Here is a 19,188-nt window from a genome sequence, read left to right on the forward strand (position 1 = left end):
GAAGCGTAACTTCATGTGGTGCTCACCAATGTGGAAGAGCTCGTTAAAGAGGTCAAGATTGGAGGCAGTCTGGGCTGCAATGACCATGCCCTGGTTGAGTTTGTGATCTCGAGGAATATGGGCCTGGCAAAGAGCAAAGTCAGAACCCTGAACTTCTGAAGAGCAAACTCCAAGCTATTTAAAGACCTAGTGGATGAGACCCCCTGGAACACTGTCCTTAGGAACTAAGGAGCTGAGCAGAGCTGGCGACTCTTTAAGGATGTTTTCATAAGAACTCTCCATCCCCCTGTGTAAAAAAGCAAGCAGGGAGGGCAGACAACCAGGATGGCTGAACAAGGACCTGCTGCTCAAACTGAGGTGCAAGAAGGAAATGCACAGGCAGTGGAAGCAGGGACACACGGCCTGGGAAGAGTACAGGGATGCAGTCTGGTTGTGCAGGGATGGGATCAATAAAGCCAAGGTACAGATGGATCTGAGCTTGGAAAGGGATGCAAAGAATAACAGGAAGGGATTCTAGAGGTACATTGCTCAGAAAAGAAAGGTCAAGGAGAGTGTACCCCTCTGATGGATGAGAAGGGTGAACTGGTAACGACAGACATGGAGAAGGCTGAGGTACTCAACAAATTCTTTGCCTCAGTCTTCACAGCCAGTCAGGCTTCCCAAGTCTTTCATTTCCCCGAACCCATAGACGGAGGATGGGGGAGCAAAGTCCCACCCCCCTGTAAGTGAAGAGCAGGTCTGAACTCATCTGATGAAACTAAACGGGTACAAGTCTATGGGGCCTGATGACATGCATTCCAGGGTCCTGAAGAAATTGGCTGATGTAGTTGCCAAGCCTCTCACCATCATATCTGAAAAGTCCTGGCAGTCAGGCAAAGTCCCTGGTGACTGGTAAAAGGGAAACATCACTCCCGTTTATAAAAAAGGGCAGAAAGGAGGACTTAGGGAACTACAGACCAGTGAGCTCTCACCTCTGTGCCTGGCAAGATCATGGAACGGATCCTCCTGGAAGCAATGTCAAAGCACATGCAAGACAAGGAGGTGATCTGAGACAGCCAGCATGTCTTCACCAAAGGTAAATCATGTCTGACCAATCTGATGGCTTTCTATGATTGAGTGTCTGCATCAGTTGACAAAGGAAGACTGATCAATGTCATCAATGTCATCCAAGATACGATTTAGTAGCTTAGTGGGTAATATTGGTGATAGGAGGACAGTTGTACTAGATGACCTTGTAGGTCCTTTCCAACCTTGTGTTTCTATGATTCTATGATTCTACTTGGACTCCTGCAAGGTGTTTGACATGGTCCCACGTGACATCCTGGTCTCCAGATTGGAGAGATATGGATTTGATGGGTGGGCCGTTCAGTGGATAAGGAGTGGCTTGAAGGTTGCACCCAGAGAGTGGTGGTCAATGGATCTATGTCCCAGTGGAGGCCGGTGATGAGTCCTGTACCTCAGGGGTCTGTCCTGGGACTGGTACTGTTTAATATCTTTATCAGTGATGTAGACAGTGGGATTGAATGTACCCTCAGCAAATTTGAAAATGACACCAAGCTGAGCAGTGCGGTTGGTACAATAGAAGGAAGGAATGCCATCCAAGGGGAGTTGGACAAGCTTGAGAGGTGGGCCCGTGTGAACCTTATGAGGTTCAACAAGTTTAAGTGCAGGGTGCTGCGCCTGGGACAGGGCAATCCCAGACATGAGTACAGACTGGAAGAAGAAGTCATTGAGAGCAGCCCTGCAGAAAAGGACTTGGGGGTTCTGGTGGATGAAAAACTTGACATGAGCCAGCAGTGCATGCTTGCAGCCCAGAAGGCCAACTGCATCCTGGGCTGCATCAAGAAAGGAGTGACCAGCAGGTCAAGGGAGGTGACTGTCCCCCTCTACTCTGCCCTTGTGAGGCCCCACTTGGAGTATTGCATCCAGGTCTGGAACCCCCAGCACACGAAAAATGTTGACCCGTTGGAGTGGGTCCCTAGGAGTGCCACAAAGATGATCAAGGGGCTGGAGTACCTCTCCTAGGAAGATAGACTGAGAGAGCTGGAGCTGTTCAGCCTCCAGAAGTGAAGGCTCCAGAGTGACCTCATTGCAACCTTTCAGTACTTGAAGGGGACTTATAAAAAAGATGGAGAGCAACTCTTTGCTCAATCAGATAACGACAGGATGAGAGGGAAAGGTTTTAAACTAAAGGAAAGGGGATTTAGATTAGAGGTTAGGAGGAAATTCTTCACTCAGAAGGTGGTGAGGCACTGGAACAGGTTGCCCAGAGAAGTGTTCCCTGGAGGTGTTCAAGGTCAGGTTGGAGCAACCTGAGCAACCTGATCTAGTGGGTGGTGTCCCTGCCATTGGCAGGGGGCTTGGAACTAGATCGTCTTTGAGGTCCCTTCCAACCCAAGCTTTTCTGTGATTCTATGATATATATAAATATTTGATACATATATACATACATATATGCAAAAGGGAAACATAATGTTTTCATTTCAATCCTAATCAAAAAATGAGTATCAGAACATACAGAAGTACATTATTTTCAGTTTTGACTCAGGAAAAAGAAAAGTCAAATTTAAAATGAATTTTATTTATTTTTTCATTTATTTATTTTCCGGGAGTTGCTATGCAGCACTATAGCATGCACTTGCCCTAAGGTTATTTTAATGCTTTTATATACTCTATAACATATTCTGTCATCTGGAACCTCATATGTACATCAATTTATCAGTGATTATTGCAAATGAGCAGTATAATTCATGGGGTCTTCTTTTGAATTTCTGAATATGCTGGCCTGAGATCTGACCCCGTTCTCACTACTACAGGAGTGGAATATGGGAACGCAATAAGTATTTGGTTTGGTAAGCTGTCATTGCTATACATATCATAAATGTATGGACAATCCTTTCAAAACTTATGCTTTTTTAAGAGGCTCTTAAAATGCTACCTTCATAATAATCTATCAGCCCTAGACAGTGCCTATTATTCTATAATGTATTGTGAATTTGATTTGGATGTATGTTCTGCTCTTCAACTACATAACATTTTAAAATATTATGTGTTGGCTGAAGTCTGTTCCAGCACTGAAGGCGGTAAAAGTCCTACACTAATTGCTTTTGAAATGCTTCCTCTATAACCTTAACATGCAGTACCATTTTCTAGGAGTTTGCCTTTTTTTTTTTCCTCCCATTATGATTTTAATGTAATTTGATGCTGAAACTACAAGGTTTTATGCATCACGGTGAGCCTTTCTAGATAGTAGCATTTGAGGCACGGCATGTGTGAAGTAACTGGGTCCACTAGGGAGAGCTCTCATGACAAAACACTGCTCCCCCCATGAAGATCACTGCATTCAATCCAAGCACTTCCTTCAGTTCCTGGGAAATCTTACCACTTACCTGCAGCCAGATTCCAAGTTATATATAGTTTTATACAAAGCTTGATTCTGAACTAGAGTAAGGCAGACAAGAAGATTACAGACCCATGACCTATTAGCAGTATGGATTTATGAGGTGAAAACTGTACAGTACAAACGTTGATTATTTTTTGTGGAACAGTTACAAAAGCAATTGAGAAAGGAAAAAGAATATCATCTGGGTTTTGGTATAGCATTCAATACAATGTTTGATGAAATCTTACTCTTCAAATGAGCTCAAATTGGCTTGGTTTTGAGCTCCATCACATTGACTGAAAATTGGCAGATAGAATACAAATAAAATAAAATAATAAACAGCAACATATTGAGCTGTATAAGCTGATTATAAGGGTGCGACAGGGCTCTGTTTAAGGTGTTGTCTTCTTTAAAAGCCACATAAATGATCTGGTATTGTAACACAAGCATGGTAATGAAATTCACAGATGATACTAAATGCAGGTTGTGCCAACAGCAGTCAGGATAGGGAAATAATAGAGGGTCCTAGAAAAAATAGAAACATGGGCCGAGAATAACAAAATGAGAGTCAACTTGGAAAACTTCAAATACATCTGGGGAAAATTAATTTAAAACAGACACTCAAAAAGAAGGCTAAATCTGGAAAGCAATGATACTGAAGTATATACACCTGAGGTGACAGAAGATGATGTGAGATAATTCACCAGCCTGCACTGTAAGAAAAACAAGCCAATGGGATTTGGAGAAGCCAATACAAAATGTATCTCTTCACAAAGTTGAAGGGACATTATTTGGAATATTATGGCTACTACTAGACATTTCATAATCACAAAATGCAAAGTAGACCCTTGATTTTAAAGGTGTATCTAATGCTGGCAATCTAGAAGTTCTGCCTACTCTAGTAAAAATATCCATTTTTCATTGTATTCTACAGAGAGAAAGAGCAAGGAGACAGAAAACAGGTGACCTATAGCACAGTTCACACTACTCATCTTAAAACTTACCTGCTACGGGATAAACATGCATCTCCATATATCTGTAAAAGAAGTTGAACCCTGAGAGGATGAGCTGCCTAACTGTGGATGAATATAATTAATTTTCTTATTGTCCTCCAGTCACTTATGTCAGGATTGTTTATGCTTTTACATTGCCAGATTAAAAATGGAAGGAAGGAAGGAAGGAAGGAAGGAAGGAAGGAAGGAAGGAAGGAAGGAAGGAAGGAAGGAAGGAAGGGAGGGAGGGAGGGACGGAGAGAGAGAGGGAGGAAGGGAGGGAGGGAGGGAGGGAGGGAGGGAGGAAGGAAGGAAGGAAGGAGGGAACGAACGAACTCTGGTGGAAATAACTTTGTAATAAGAACTCTTTTCTCTTCTCCCACCTGATTGCAATAACCAGAATACAACTCATTCCTGAGATCCCTCATAACTTTTGCACTCTCAGTTGCCCAAAGGTCTACCTACAACAAAAGCTTGTCACTCGTCTTCATTCCAAGCAAATTGCTTTATAACTTCATCGCAATACTGTGTTTTGGAAGTAGCAGATAAGAACTTGAATAAGAATCCGTCCAGGCTGACAAAGACGTTAACGCCAGGTCTCCATTTTTTAATGTGTATTCTGCAGCCGGATGTCCTACTATTGGCTGTGATATTGGATGGAAGATGTTGGCATTGTGTTACTGCCTTTGGATGTCACATGTACACACAGAATAACTAATGAAATGAACATCCTTCCATTGGTAGAGTTTAAGTCTTGGGTAGAGTTTAAGAGTGGTTTCAGTATACCTGACTATAGCTGTCAACCATGCAGGCATCAAAAATATAAGGTAGGTGCCTTAGTTTCCATTAGGGACACAGGAAATCAGACGAGGTCTAAAGAACAGCTTGACTGGAAATAGGCATTCACTTCAGATTGAGGAATCAATCTTTAGACTATCTTCACATTAGTCTCCAGAGCGCTATTTAAAAACAAGTACTGCTGTTGGTTAATGATTTAGAAGCCTAATTTATCTCCTGTTCAGATGTAGACACACACAAAGTTAGATGAATCCTATCTCCACTGCTTTACCAGTGTATCTTTAAACCATACAAAAGCAAGGATAATTTTCAGTTTGAAAGTTTAAAAATCTTTGTAGGTTGCAACCTTGAAGATGGACAGGGAACATATGAGGTATATGGTTTAATTTGGGTGGAAAAAACTATCTGTGAATTCTGCAAATTTTCTTTCTTTCTAAAGCTTCCATTCATATACCTTTTCAAGTCTGATATAGGGTTGACAAACCAATAGTTACTAGAAAGTTTTATTACAAAGCATTTTCTCTTTATGTGCTGTTTAAAAACTCATAATACTTCAAATACTCCTGAATAGCTTCTCTTTTATTTTTTGAATGGTCACCTCTTACTGATTCAGACACCAACTACCCGGCACCAAGAGAAAAACAGTGAATGAATAGTTTGTCTCTGATATAGAATTCATTGTTTTTAGAAATTGGAATAGAAGTCTTACTGCCTTCCTTTTTCATTTTTTATTGTGCATTTTGTATATTTTAGGCTTCTCATGGAATATTTGACAGGAGATCTATTGTGGAACTTCTCTCCCTTCATAGAACACTATGAAAAATGGGTATGTTAAAAGATCACTGGTAGGAACATAATAATTTATGAAAGGGAAAAAAGTCAACCCTCTGTTCTGAGTCACCTTTATGAAGAAATGAGTTCCAGTGAGGAAATTCCATGACTTTGTGAATTTAATGCCAACCTAAGAGCCCCTAGTTAATTGAAGACCATGATTTGTTTTGATAAAAATCTTCCTTTTGATCAATGCAAATTTTGCATATGCATGAAGTCAAGATAAACAAGACTAAGCCTATAAAAGGGATTGAGATCATTTTAGTGCTGACAATCAGGCTGGCATCAAATGCCCTCCTCGCAGAACATTTTAAACTCATAAAACTGCAGAAATATTGGTTTAAAGTGATATAGTCTGACACTCTGCTTGAAGAAGAGCCATTGCCAGCATTATACAAGAATTGCTAGGGCATTCTTGTTTTGAAAACCTCAAGGACAGAGAGTCTATAACCTCCCTGTGAAACCTGTTCCTGTGCTTCACTGGCCCCAGTCAGTGTTTTTACTTGATGTCCAATCTGAATGTCCCAAGGCATATTTGAGGAGAATTTGGTTTCTTCACCTTCATCAACCCAATGCAAGCAGTTGTAAGCTATTAATAGATCGCCCTGTGGCCTCCTTTTCAATAGAGCAAAGAAGTCCAGATCTTTGCTTTCCCTCATAAGTCCTGTGCTGCCAGCTGCTGATGAATATGTTGAATGATATGGGCCTTTATATCAGCCATTGAAGTACTATGTTTGGTGCTGGCCAGTTGGACTTTGAGCCACCCACCCAGTGAGTTTTCAGTGCATGTAGCACAGTGCTCTTCCAGCCCATACCTCCTTAGTTTCTAGACATGATTGCAGTGGGAGATTATGTAAAAAGCCATACTAAACCCAAATTTTGTGCTTTCTTTTCTTTTGGGATGATCAATAATCTAATCTTTTCCCTATAAGGAGAACAAGTAAAATTCAAATGCACATTTTGTCTTTAAGAACCTAAAATGACTGATATTTTGTACCTTATGTAGTGATGAATTATCTTGAAAATATTTATATTTTGTTTTCAGGAAAAGTTATCAGCTTTCACTCCTGCAGCCCACTCCCTGGTTTTTACATTACCACTTCCTTCTACTTTATTTATTCTGTACTGGATAAAATGATATACCAATATCTGGTAATTATTATATAATAATCTTACATTTTCTGTACTGAATAGAAACTTTCATATTAATTGAAGTTAAAATGACAAACAACTGAGTAACAACTTCCACACTGTGAAAACAGAAAAATAACAAACTGCCCAGCTTCTTGTAGCACCACATTAGTAGACAGCCCACTTATTTCCCAGAACTTTCTCAGCTGGAAAAAAACACAGTCTATTAATGGCAATCTGCTCTGCTCCTTCTCCTCCTTCGCATGTAATAACAGTCAATACTTCTCAACTAGGCACATCTGTCTTTTTAATCAGTAATAGCTCATCCTTTTAGATCCACTTATACATTCTGACAATTTTTATAGCTACCCTGTTGTTTCCTAGTTACTATAATAAATCTCTGATCTTATCACTTCTTTTTTAGTTGTGGGGAAAAAAAATAAAGCAGCAGACTGACAAGGATAAGGCCCTGAATTCTGAGTTGTCCTGAGTCCTTTTTTTGCCTTCTGAGAATGATTTTTGGAATGCTAAATTGTTATTCTGTAATCTTCTGAAGTTACTAAGAATGAGCTGGAAAAGTAGTATTTTAGGTTTTTTAAATAGAATGTCTTATATGTGTATCTAAAAGCAATTTTTAATGTGCAATGTAGTATAGTCCAAGTAGTACTCAATAGGCTACATTACAGCAGACATTGAAATGAGCTAAGATTCATTCTGTGGCCCAAAGTGCAATTTGCATGGCACAGCTTCCATCCATATGACCAACGCCTCTTCCTCCCAGACGACACTTGTCTTATTCTCACTGCTTGTGGGCAACAGTTGCAGGTATATGCTGCTTCTAAATAATTTCCATGCTTTGTCTGCATAAGACCTACTTGCTATAAACAAAACTAGAGTATGAAAAAAACTGAATTGTTTGTATAATTGTTGGTCAGTGACCAAGACTGTGCCCTGTGTTTTTTTTTTTTAATGTATTAATTAGATATAATCAGACCAACTATACAGCTGCCAGATATTAATGATTAGGCAGACGTTGTTATTAAGATTGATGGTCCGTGCATCTATGTAGTCTAGAAATGAGGACCAAATAATCCTGTGGGAAAAAGCCCTTTTTCTTAAATTACAAGTATAGAGTAAATTGTAAATCATTCGAGACTAAAACATAGATTGAAGTCAGACCTGGAAAGTTAAATTAGTCATGGATGAGGACTGATAATGAAAATAAAGATGTCAGGTCTTGGGGCTTTGCAGGGCTCAGTTCTACGAAGTGCAAACATTTTTTTTGGAGAGAATAAGGACCTTCCAAGATCTACTCTTCCTATTCCCTGGACTGTGTTTTTTATAAACTTAATGTGATTAATGCATGACCACAAACCAGAAGTGAAAGATGAATTGCTTTCATTAGTATTTTCAATATATATAAGTCAACACATTTTTCTATTTTTTATTTATTTACTTCTCTGCATGATTAATATCATCCTGAGGCTGAAGCAATGCAATGACATTTACAGATGTGGGAAAATGGAAGTTCCCACTCTTTTAATCACATTTCTGCCCAATTTTATGGCTGTGAGACTTCAGGCTTAATTATATAACCAGAAAAACGCGACTCATGAAACTTATTCCCAAAAGAAGTACCATGAAACCAGTGTTTCTTGTGGCATTCTGAACGAGAACAATAGAAATGTCTGTTGTTATGATCTGAAAAGTGGAAATCAGAACACATAAAATTAAGGCATATGACTGCTTGGAATAAAGCCCCCAGTCCATAAAGGTGAGATTCTAAATTAATTTATTTCAGGAGAATGTTTCATGTAAAGAAAGTGAGAATTTATGCTAACATTTGCGACAAATCCCCTAAGTAGCACTGAAGAAAGCATATATCTGAAAAACTATTGACAAAAATATTCATGAACTCTAGATTCAAGAAAACAAGAAAACAAATTAACTTTCTGGTCATAAAAGATGCAAAAGTGCAAACATCTTGGATATGGTTGTTCTCTGGTTCCCTAAAACAATCAGAAACAGACATATATCTTGATTATTTGAAGCTGAATATCATCCTATCTTATGGTATATTAGTCCAGTCACTTTATTGGGATTTCTATCTTATATAAATCAAGTGCCATACAATCAACTATATCACACGTTAAAACAACAGGAAAACACAAAGAAAAAGCTCCCCCCATAAAACATTAGGAAAGAGATATATTATTTTGTCTGAGTTGTATTAAAAAATGTTGAATCTTATCAGTACATCAATGTTGTTTCCTTTCTTACTGAACATCTACATAGGATTGACAGCAAGGTTAACAAGGAAACTATAATTATTTAGAAATTGTATTGAATTAATTTTCAGACATCTGTTATTGCTTTTTTAAAACACTTCCCAGCAGGTAACAGTGAATGACAGATTACTGAAAGTTCATTGATGATGGATCATTAAGAGTTCATGACCAATAATAGAAGATTTTATCATGGTGTGGTGGATAAACTTATTCACTGGAAAGTTAGTGGAACTATTCTGATTCAATTTTGTGGAATGAAGGTTTTCAAATTGTTTCACATTTCAAAAGAAAAAAACTCATCTACCACAATTTTCTGAGGTTTAATTAAATTTGGAATCTACCATAAAGAACAGCATCCAGAAGTTCTATATATTATACATATGGAGACTAACCAGGAAGCATTCCCTGTAATACTAACTAAAATGGAAGATCAGATGGGATAATGTTTAGCCTTCACATGATGCATGTGACTTGCTTGATCTAACAGTCATACATCAGAATAAATCCATCCTGTCTCAACATCATAGTCACAATGTCAAAGTTGTTCACATTAGAGCTTCCTTCCTATGGCTCCTTTCCTGCTCACATGCCCTAGTTTCTTTTCCACAGAAACCTTGTGAAGAAAAGTGAAGTGGAAAGGAGGGTATATTTACAGGTCAAGATCTCTCCCTGCTATGTACTATGGCTATTTCTGAGAATATACAGAATATTGTATATATATATTTAATTCCAGGAGCTAGGGAAAAAATGGCCTGCAATTTAGACAGACCAAATGTAAGACAAATGTAAGGCAATTTTCAATTGCTTTTATTCAGAATAAGTATGAATATGTAACCTTCTCTTATTTACTCTTGATGAGTCACTGGTGGAACTCCAGAATGGAATGGTAGCAGAAACATGAAACAATATTACTGAGCTTGTATGTTAAAATGCTTATCTGCGGGACATCAAACTTATTTGTTCACCCCAGAGAGAATGACGGAGAATTATTCTAAAAGTGCCTGTGAGGAGGAGGGAGAGGAGGATGGAAGAGAAAAATCCTGCATTTTAACTCACCTCTCTTTTGCATAGAGACATTAACCATAACTCCAAAAAGGATCTTTTAATTATGTCACCTCATGTACATCACAAAACACAAAGTTCTCTATAGTTATGTTGTGCTCTCCCAGAAATTGAGTTTCATTAAAACATATCTTCTAAAACTCCATCTGAATTCATAAAAGTTTGCAGAATTCTCCATTTTCTTTGTTTTCTTGTTCATTGTCACTGTTTTTTATTTATTTATTTATTTTTGTTTGTTTGCTCCATGTTGTTGTTGTTATTATTATTATTGTTATTATTAAAGGGTTTTATTTCCAAGTGAATATCTGTTACAGAGAGAGTTTAAATAAGTTATGCTGACACGGCTGTCCTTTGAACTTGTCAGGTAAAAGGTGGCTAAAATCTATGCAAGACTAAAGTTGCTACAACTTGTTCTATTTTTTTTTCTTGCAATCCCAATGTAGCAGACATTCAAAAATATAAACAGAAAGATTTGTTCCATCTCTTCCTACCCTAGAAAAAAAATCCAGCTCAAATTCCCTCTATTACAGCCTTGGGGTGAAAGTCCAAGTCATTTGTTATTTTGTCTGAATACAACTGTCTGTCTCTAGTTAGCTACTACAAAAGCTGCCAGCAAATGCTGTATAGAGTAGGAAGCAAAAAGGGAAAAACAAAACAAAATAAAACAAAAACAGCAAAAAAGTATGGAAGAACTTAAGAAGAACAAGTATCACATAAAAGGTAAGGTTTTTGCTAAGAAAACCAGCCAGACAAATTTTAATAGGAATCTTTTAATTTGAAGTAAGTCAGAAATGTTCAGGTAAGCAGAAACAGATGAAACTCAAATGAAGTCACTAGCTTGGTCTGCACACTGCTTGGTACTACTGCAATGGCAACAGAACAGTTCAATGCAAAGGGTAATGACAGAAAGCCTACTTCAGCTGAAGGAGGAATTTTTAATTGTAAGCTACAAAATTATTATTATTATGGTCACATGTAATTTGATTAACACAACATTTATAATTAATAAAGTTTTATAGTAATTACTGGCAACATCCATTACACAAGCATATTTATCACTGATGTTTACTAAATATTTAAACAATGATGCTATTATGCAATGGGATCTTAAAAAAAATGCAGATGAAGCTTCAGAGGATTCACTTCCATTGCAGTTACACTGAATTTCTCTGGGTAAGACCTATTTAGTTATGTAACACTCAGTTTCGAGGGCTGCTAGCATAAGTTTAAGACATGATGAAATGAGAATTCTCATTTTGCTTCCACACGCTTTTGCACAACTTCACATAAAGTAGTCAGGTAGCAGAATTGGGCTCTGAGTTTTCAATCATCACTTTAGATTTAAGACCGACTCAAATACAGATTTATAGTTTTATCCTTGAGGGATGGCTAAAAGCGATATAGGAATATTTAGCTCTAGCCAGATGGCTTTCCATATTTTGCTGTCTTCTCAGATGAGTGTCAGAAAACTATCAGAAAAGTCAACAAGAGACTAGATAGCTTTTGTCAGACAAGACAGATTGGAAGGGAGACGCTACGGGGAGTCCTCTCATCTGCACTTTCTCCATTATTTCTGGTTTATGATTATATGTTTTTGTACTTCTTGCTACTCAGACAACAGGTTGTTGAGATCTTTAACACCATGCTTATTTACATAAAGTTTCTTTCGCTGCCAGCAAAGTTTATCAATGATTATCAATCATTTACAGGGATTAACGCTTCATTTTAACTTATTATTCTCTCTCTTTTTTTTTTTTTTAATTTCAGATGTAAGGTGAGAATTACTAAGACACAAGTCTAAATAGCTATAAATTTATCATTAGAAGTCTTCAAAAAAGCTACAAAGTCTACTGAAAAGGTTTTTATCCACCCTCTTTCTTTGGCTAAAAGGGGACATAAATTTATTTTAGTGTATATCATTCTCACTCAACAGGTCAGCATTTTTGGCTCAGAATTTTGCACATTTTGCATATGATGTCCTGACAACAGTTTTTAATATTTACCTATATAATTTATTTTTAAAATAAGTAAGGGCTATGTAATTTTGGATCCTTTAAACTGTGTTTGCAGTACATGGCTAATCCAGAACCTTCTGTGAGAACAGAGGAGAGAGTTACATTTCGGATAGATCGCAAATTTTTGTATGCTTCCATAATTATGATCTCTTCTATGCAAACTTTCTGCCAGTGATTTTGTTAAACACAACCAAACCAAATGATTTGATTATCTTTTATCAATATAGATTTCTTTCCTATCAGCTTTTTGCATTTCTTCTGGTTTTCTAATTTCTTCTAATGTTGATAGATGACTAGATTTGTTTGTGGCATTCCACAGAAGAGTATTGCATATAAAAATATTTCCCCGCTGGCCAATTTACTTCCTACATAAGGGGTTCCTCCTTGATGTTGTTTTCAATAACTTATTACTGGGAGTAATACACTTCTAAAATACACTCACTTTGGATTATTGAATTTAATTCCTATTTTATTCTGTCCTCAGAATCATCCAACTTTTCATGAGCATCAACACTGAGTTAGCACACACTTGTTTCTTTTTCTGTCAAGAGCATGAATTAATCAGCCTTGTCCGAACAGCAATCTTTGGGAATGTCTATACACATTCTGCATTGTCAAATATAGGAATTTTCATTGCTATCAGATATTTTCACTTTCAATTTTCAGTAGATATTTACTATACTTAGTCTTTCCTTTAACCAAAATCCTTTCCTACTACCTCCATTCAGTGATTTCATTTTAGCTCATTATTTCCCATAGGACATTATATCATATGCTTCATGCAAGTATGCTTGGAACTGCCATATTTTTTTCATTAAGAAAAATGTTTACATTAGCAAAGAAAGATAACAAGATGGTTTATCAAAACACAACTTTCATAAGCTCAATTTTACTTTTCCACTTGAGTGCATTATTTTATTGTATGTTTGCATTTGTCTAAATCAGTTGTTTAATTCTTTACATAATATTACAGTCTGAACTATCTGTATTGGCCTGAACAACTTCCTCTTTCTTACTTTTCATATAGTTGCAGCATTTTCTATTTTCCAGTCTTACACTTTCATCCACTGTCTGATTCTTTTGAAATGTATGCTTGCAGCCCAGAAAGCCAACAGTATCCTGGGCTGTATCAAAAGAAGCATGGCCAGCAGGTCAAGGGAGGTGATTCTCTCTACCTCTCTACTCTGCTCTTGTAAGACCCCACCTGGAGTGCTGCATTCAGCTGTGGGGCCACCAGTACAAGAAGGACATGGACCTATTAGAAAAAGTCCAAAGGAGGGCCACAAGGATGATCAGCGGGCTGGAGCTTTTCTCCTATGAAGACAGGCTGAGAGAGCTGGGGATGTTCAGCCTGGAGAAGTCTCCAGGGTGATCTTGTAGTAGCCTTCCAGTACCTAAAGGGGGCCTACAGAAAAGCTGCGGAGGGACTTTGTCAGGGACTATAGTGATAGGACAAGGGGTAATGGTTTAAACTAAAAGAGGGGACATTTAGATTAGATATTAGGAGGAAATTCTTTACTGTGAGGGTGGTGAGGAGTGCACACATTGCTCAGAGAGGCTGTGGATTCGCAATCGCTGGAGGTGTTCAAGACCAGGTTGGATGGGGCTTTGACCAACCTGATCCAGTGGGAGGTGTCCTTGCCCATGACAGGGGGATTGGTACTGGATGACCTTTAAGGTCCCTTCAAATCCAAACCATTCTATGATTCTATGAAATTCCTACCCTTCCTGCTAATTATCTCAAAATTTTGGAATGGATGATTTCTGATCCATTTCTGATGACTTCTGAATGAATTATCTGATCTTGACTGCATCAAGTTGAGTCCTAAATCAAGCTCCATTCTGATATTTTTTGTATCTTAATTTTTTTTTATTCACATCACCTCTCCCATTCAATATTGAAATATCTGTTATTGAAAGCTGAGACATTCGGTATGGGAGCCATATCTAAAATCTCAGTCCTGACCCCTTCAAAAAAAATAAATAAATCTGTTTTTATTTATATTCCCAAAGTGTCTTTCTTTCCTATTTATTTTAATGCCCTTGAAAAGTCTAGCTCAGCTTGACTTTTGGCTATTCTCATTTTATCCCTAGACTTTTTGACCTCTGAGAGATGATTTCTTGGCTGATCAGTCCTTTTTTCCATTCCTTGCAGCTCTCTACTTGCTCCTTACTTTTTTTTTTTTTTTTTTTTTTTATTCATCCAGTTAGGTCTGAAGTATTTCCTTGTATTTATTTATTTGTTTATTTCAAATGGAAGCATGTTCTAGATGGTTTATGAACCTTGTCTTAAAGCCTTCCTCTACATAGGAGCTCAAGTTCAGGCTAGATGATTTAATTAACAAGATTTTTCCTTTGTTTATGATATTTGTGCCATTGAAAAAGAATCTTTGGGATTTTTCTGTTTATTGTTTCATTTATTTCAAGCTGAAATAGTCAGTGAACACTCTTTGCAAGGTTATTTTCTTATTCCACTATACTACCTAAATATCTTCAGTCTAGGTCAGTAATCATGTGTAAAATGTCATAGTTTCACAGTCTTGTCATTGTTAACAGCATTTGTTTTCCAGTTCCTGAGAAACTAATGTCTCCCACATTATTACTATAGTCTTCTACATTATTACAGCTCATAGAGCCATTTCTCTGTATTAATATCATAGCAATTCCTGTCTATAGACACACTCAGTTTTGGTTTCTAACTTTCAATGAGCCTGAGACCAGGAAAATTATTATTATTATTATTATCTTAATTTTTAAATCCCAGTGATGCTTCACCTCTTTTGTCTTTATATCTATATATATTCTGGATGACAGCTATTTTCCATGAATGACTGCTATGTTTCTGTTATTCCCATAATGTCTACTTTCCAGTCCCATCCCATGATACTTCTTCCTTAATTCCATTTCCAAAATTGCTTGAATGTCTATGCAAAACATTTATTTTTTCTGTTTCTCCATACTACTGATCAGATCAAGTTTCCTACAGAGACAACACACAGTAAATCCTTTATAAATTAGATAATTTCAACTACTGTTGGTATTGATATTTTCTTTCTTTAGACTGCCTACCCTAGAACTGGTGAAATTCCTTATCATGTGTCATATATTTGATAATGATTTTTTTTCTCCCTCTTTAATAAAAATTAATGTATGTCTTTCATAAATGTCTCAGTATATTTCTTCTCATTGTAAAGACTATTTGGTGTCCACAAATTCCATTCAAAAAATGCTCTATCCACATATCTTCAGAAACTTCCTCCAGCTTTCATTTCTCTTTCTTTCTTCCCCTTCAGCTAGGCACCTTTCCTGTCTATTGTATCCATAATTATTGGTTTTTGCTTGTTTGTTTGTTTGTTTGTTTTTGACACGTATATCTTGCCCTGTAGTCCCTTTCTTCAAATCCTTCACTCTCTTTCACAAACATATGGAAATGATTAAGTGTTTACTATAGACCTGCTTGAAGTTCACCCACCTAATGCTCCCAAATTCTTTTTACTGTCTCTCTGGTTCTTTGGCTTATGTATGGCAGCTTATGTCATTTTGACAGTTTTCCTGACTCTTTTCATGCCGATGTCCTTGAAGGTCCTGGCATTACTACCACAGATCTTTGAACTTCCTCCAAGGTGTCAGGGCAGGCAGATGTAATATAAAATCTATAGGCCAAATAGAACATGCAGCTCCTCATCTGACTTTCCAGGGCTAAAAGGCAGGATGAGCAGCTCTTTCCTGGTGACTTTGTCCTTCAAAGGCAATGACTTAGCAGTCAAAACATTCAAACTTCATGAGTAATTATGATCCACGAGAAGACACACACTGATCGGCTAAGAAATACTTGATCCTTATGCTACCACTCTGCAATGTTTTACCAAAAAAAGAAAAGGAAAAATAATGATGTAGGCAGAGTGTACATATATGGGTATGTAACACTTTTTATGTAAACTGTTCTGCTTAAACTAAACAATGATTAAACCTCCAACATCCACTGGCCTCACCAGCAGTGTGTGCAGTACCAGTAAAAACTTGCAAGTCACATTTTGTGCTGAGTTTGCAGATGCCTTCCAAAACAATCCATTTAGCTCCCCATCCCAAAAGCTGGCACATAAAACATGGCCCTGAGTCGCAGGAACTGTCTCAAACAATTCTTGTTTGTTTAGGGAGGATTCCTTCTTGAAAAACATTTCTTCCACAAAGGGGGGTGATGTGTATTTTTATAAACTTTAACCAAAAGATGTGTTCTGAAAATACATTTTCAATAAAAATAGTTTATTTTGGACTCATATGGCATCCATGTTTTTCAGATTATTAACAAAATGATCTAGTATTTCTGAGTCCTTAGGCATCCATCTGTTATTTTTTTTTTCTTCGATTGTAGGGAACATATTACAACAAGGCTATTAAGAAAGGCATTTAAGTGACCTGAAAGTGAGAAAAAATCAGTTCCATGTCCTTATTCCCACTCACAACTCCTATTTCTTTCTCCTCATCAAACCAGGACCCTGAATCTATGTACTAGTCAATCCACTACTTCCCTGCCTTCTGTTTCCTTACTCACCCCTGGCAGGTCCTCTTCTCTAGTTCCAAGTCTAAAGTATTAGTCTGGCAACAGATGGCTTCCTGAAGGCTCTGGAGAGCAGGGAGAGTCACCAGCACATATGGCTGCAAGTGTAAGTATCTTAGCACATCTGAGACGTTACACAGAAGTAAAGATCCTGCATACAAACCACTTGCTCGGTCTTTGAAATGATTTGTGCTTCCTTTGTGGTGTGTACCATAGACTGAGATCCTCTGATGTGAATGGATAGATATGCTGTACGCTTTGGACACAGTAATACCAGTTACACTGTAAAGAACTAGGAATATGATTAGAATAGCAAATGAATATATACAGAAGACAAGGGGAATGAGACACCCCTCCTATGAGGAGAGATTGAGAGAGCTGGGACTGTTGAGCCTGCAGGAGGCCCAGAGGGGATCCTACCAAGGTGTATAAATACCCAAAGGGACAGTGCGAGAAGAAGACGGAGCCAGACTTTTTTCAGTGGTGCCCAGTGACAGGACAATAAGCAATGGGCACAAACTGGAACACAGGAGGCTCCCTCTGAACATCAGGGATCCCTTCTTTACTGTGTGGGTCACAGAGCACCGGCACAGGTTGCCCAGAGAGGTTGAGGAGTCTCCCTCCTTGGAGATCTTCAGAAGCTGCCTGGACATGGTCCTGGGCAGCAGCTCTGGGTGTCCCCGCCTGAGCAGGGGGTTGGATCAGATGGCCTCCAGAGGTCCATTCCAGCCTCAGTCATTCTGTGATCCTGTGATTCTGTGATGCTTGCTCTTATATCATATGGGAATTTATTTTCTTCCAAAGCATTTCCTAAAAAGAAAATTAGGCTCTGTTACAGCAAGCATATTTCTGTAATCTATTTTTATCATTGTAGACACAGTAGAAACAGAAAAATTGTCTAACATTCCCTGTTCTATTGACTCAGCCTAAGACTTTTGGAAACACTTTATAGACCCATGCAATGGGTGATGATTTGATGCAATGTTTTTTTTTTTGACTAAGAAATCAGAGATCTAAGTTCTGGCCATAGAAAACAACATGAGCTATTACCATTCAGATCTCAATTGTTGAACCACAAGTCTTGTTGCCTGCTGCATAACTGAGACCTGAGCAGTCTTACATGTGGAGGGCATTACATATTTGATATATAGGTACTAACTTACCTATGCTTTAGTTTTCATTCCTGCAAGGTGAAAAGAGATTTACCTAGTTAATTTTCATTGCTACTGAATAATTTATTGAATATAGCATTTTGAAACTGTCACATAAGAAGATTCATGCCTATTTAAAATGTTTTATATAGAACACCAATAATTAGTTACCAAATTGTATGTCACACTTCAGAACTGTCTACTCATATATGTTAGTTACTATATTGTGGATATATCACCAATAAGTAGAACATTGAAGCCAATATTTTTACATACATCCTAAGTTGAATTTTTATTGGCTTTTATTTAGCCATTCAAATAAAATAAAAATGTCACTACTTAAAACAACAAAACCGAAAAAGACCCTCCCCAAACAAACAAACAAACAAACAAACCAAAAAAAGAGGAAAACACCACACAATACTCTCCAAAAACCAAACAAACTGAAAACCAAGAAGGAAATAAAACCTACCTGGTTCATTATATTAAAAAAATTGCAAAGTATGAAAGTACTAAATGGAGTGTTCAGTTAGCTGCCCATTGTTCTAGGGCCTGGCAATACTGAGAAATGGCATGTTCTCATCGTTAGATTCTCTGTCCTTTGCTTTGCTTTGTTCCACAAAATGGGAATGTGTGCTGATTAGGCAGGTGGCTTTGTTCCACCAAAATAAGAAGTCATATATGTGAACTCAAAGAAATAAGAAGTCCTCTCTTTCCCAGTATTGTTGTATGCTTTCATAAGCACAACTTTGGGAGATGTAATAAAATAAACAGATTGTTTTTAAACAGATGTTCTTGTGCTGATCTGCATGGGAACAGCTGATATATGAGGGAATAGTCTAAGACCCAGTACAAAAATAATATTTAAATTGGAACAAGTGCTCTTGTGGTTTACACCTAACATTGCTCTCACTCTGACAGACAGCCAAATGTTACAGAGAAAATATCCAATACGTGCTCTCATTTTGAAATAACACAGA

This window comes from Anser cygnoides, chromosome 2 (genome assembly GCF_040182565.1).
Source record: "Anser cygnoides isolate HZ-2024a breed goose chromosome 2, Taihu_goose_T2T_genome, whole genome shotgun sequence".
Lineage (NCBI taxonomy): Eukaryota > Metazoa > Chordata > Aves > Anseriformes > Anatidae > Anser > Anser cygnoides.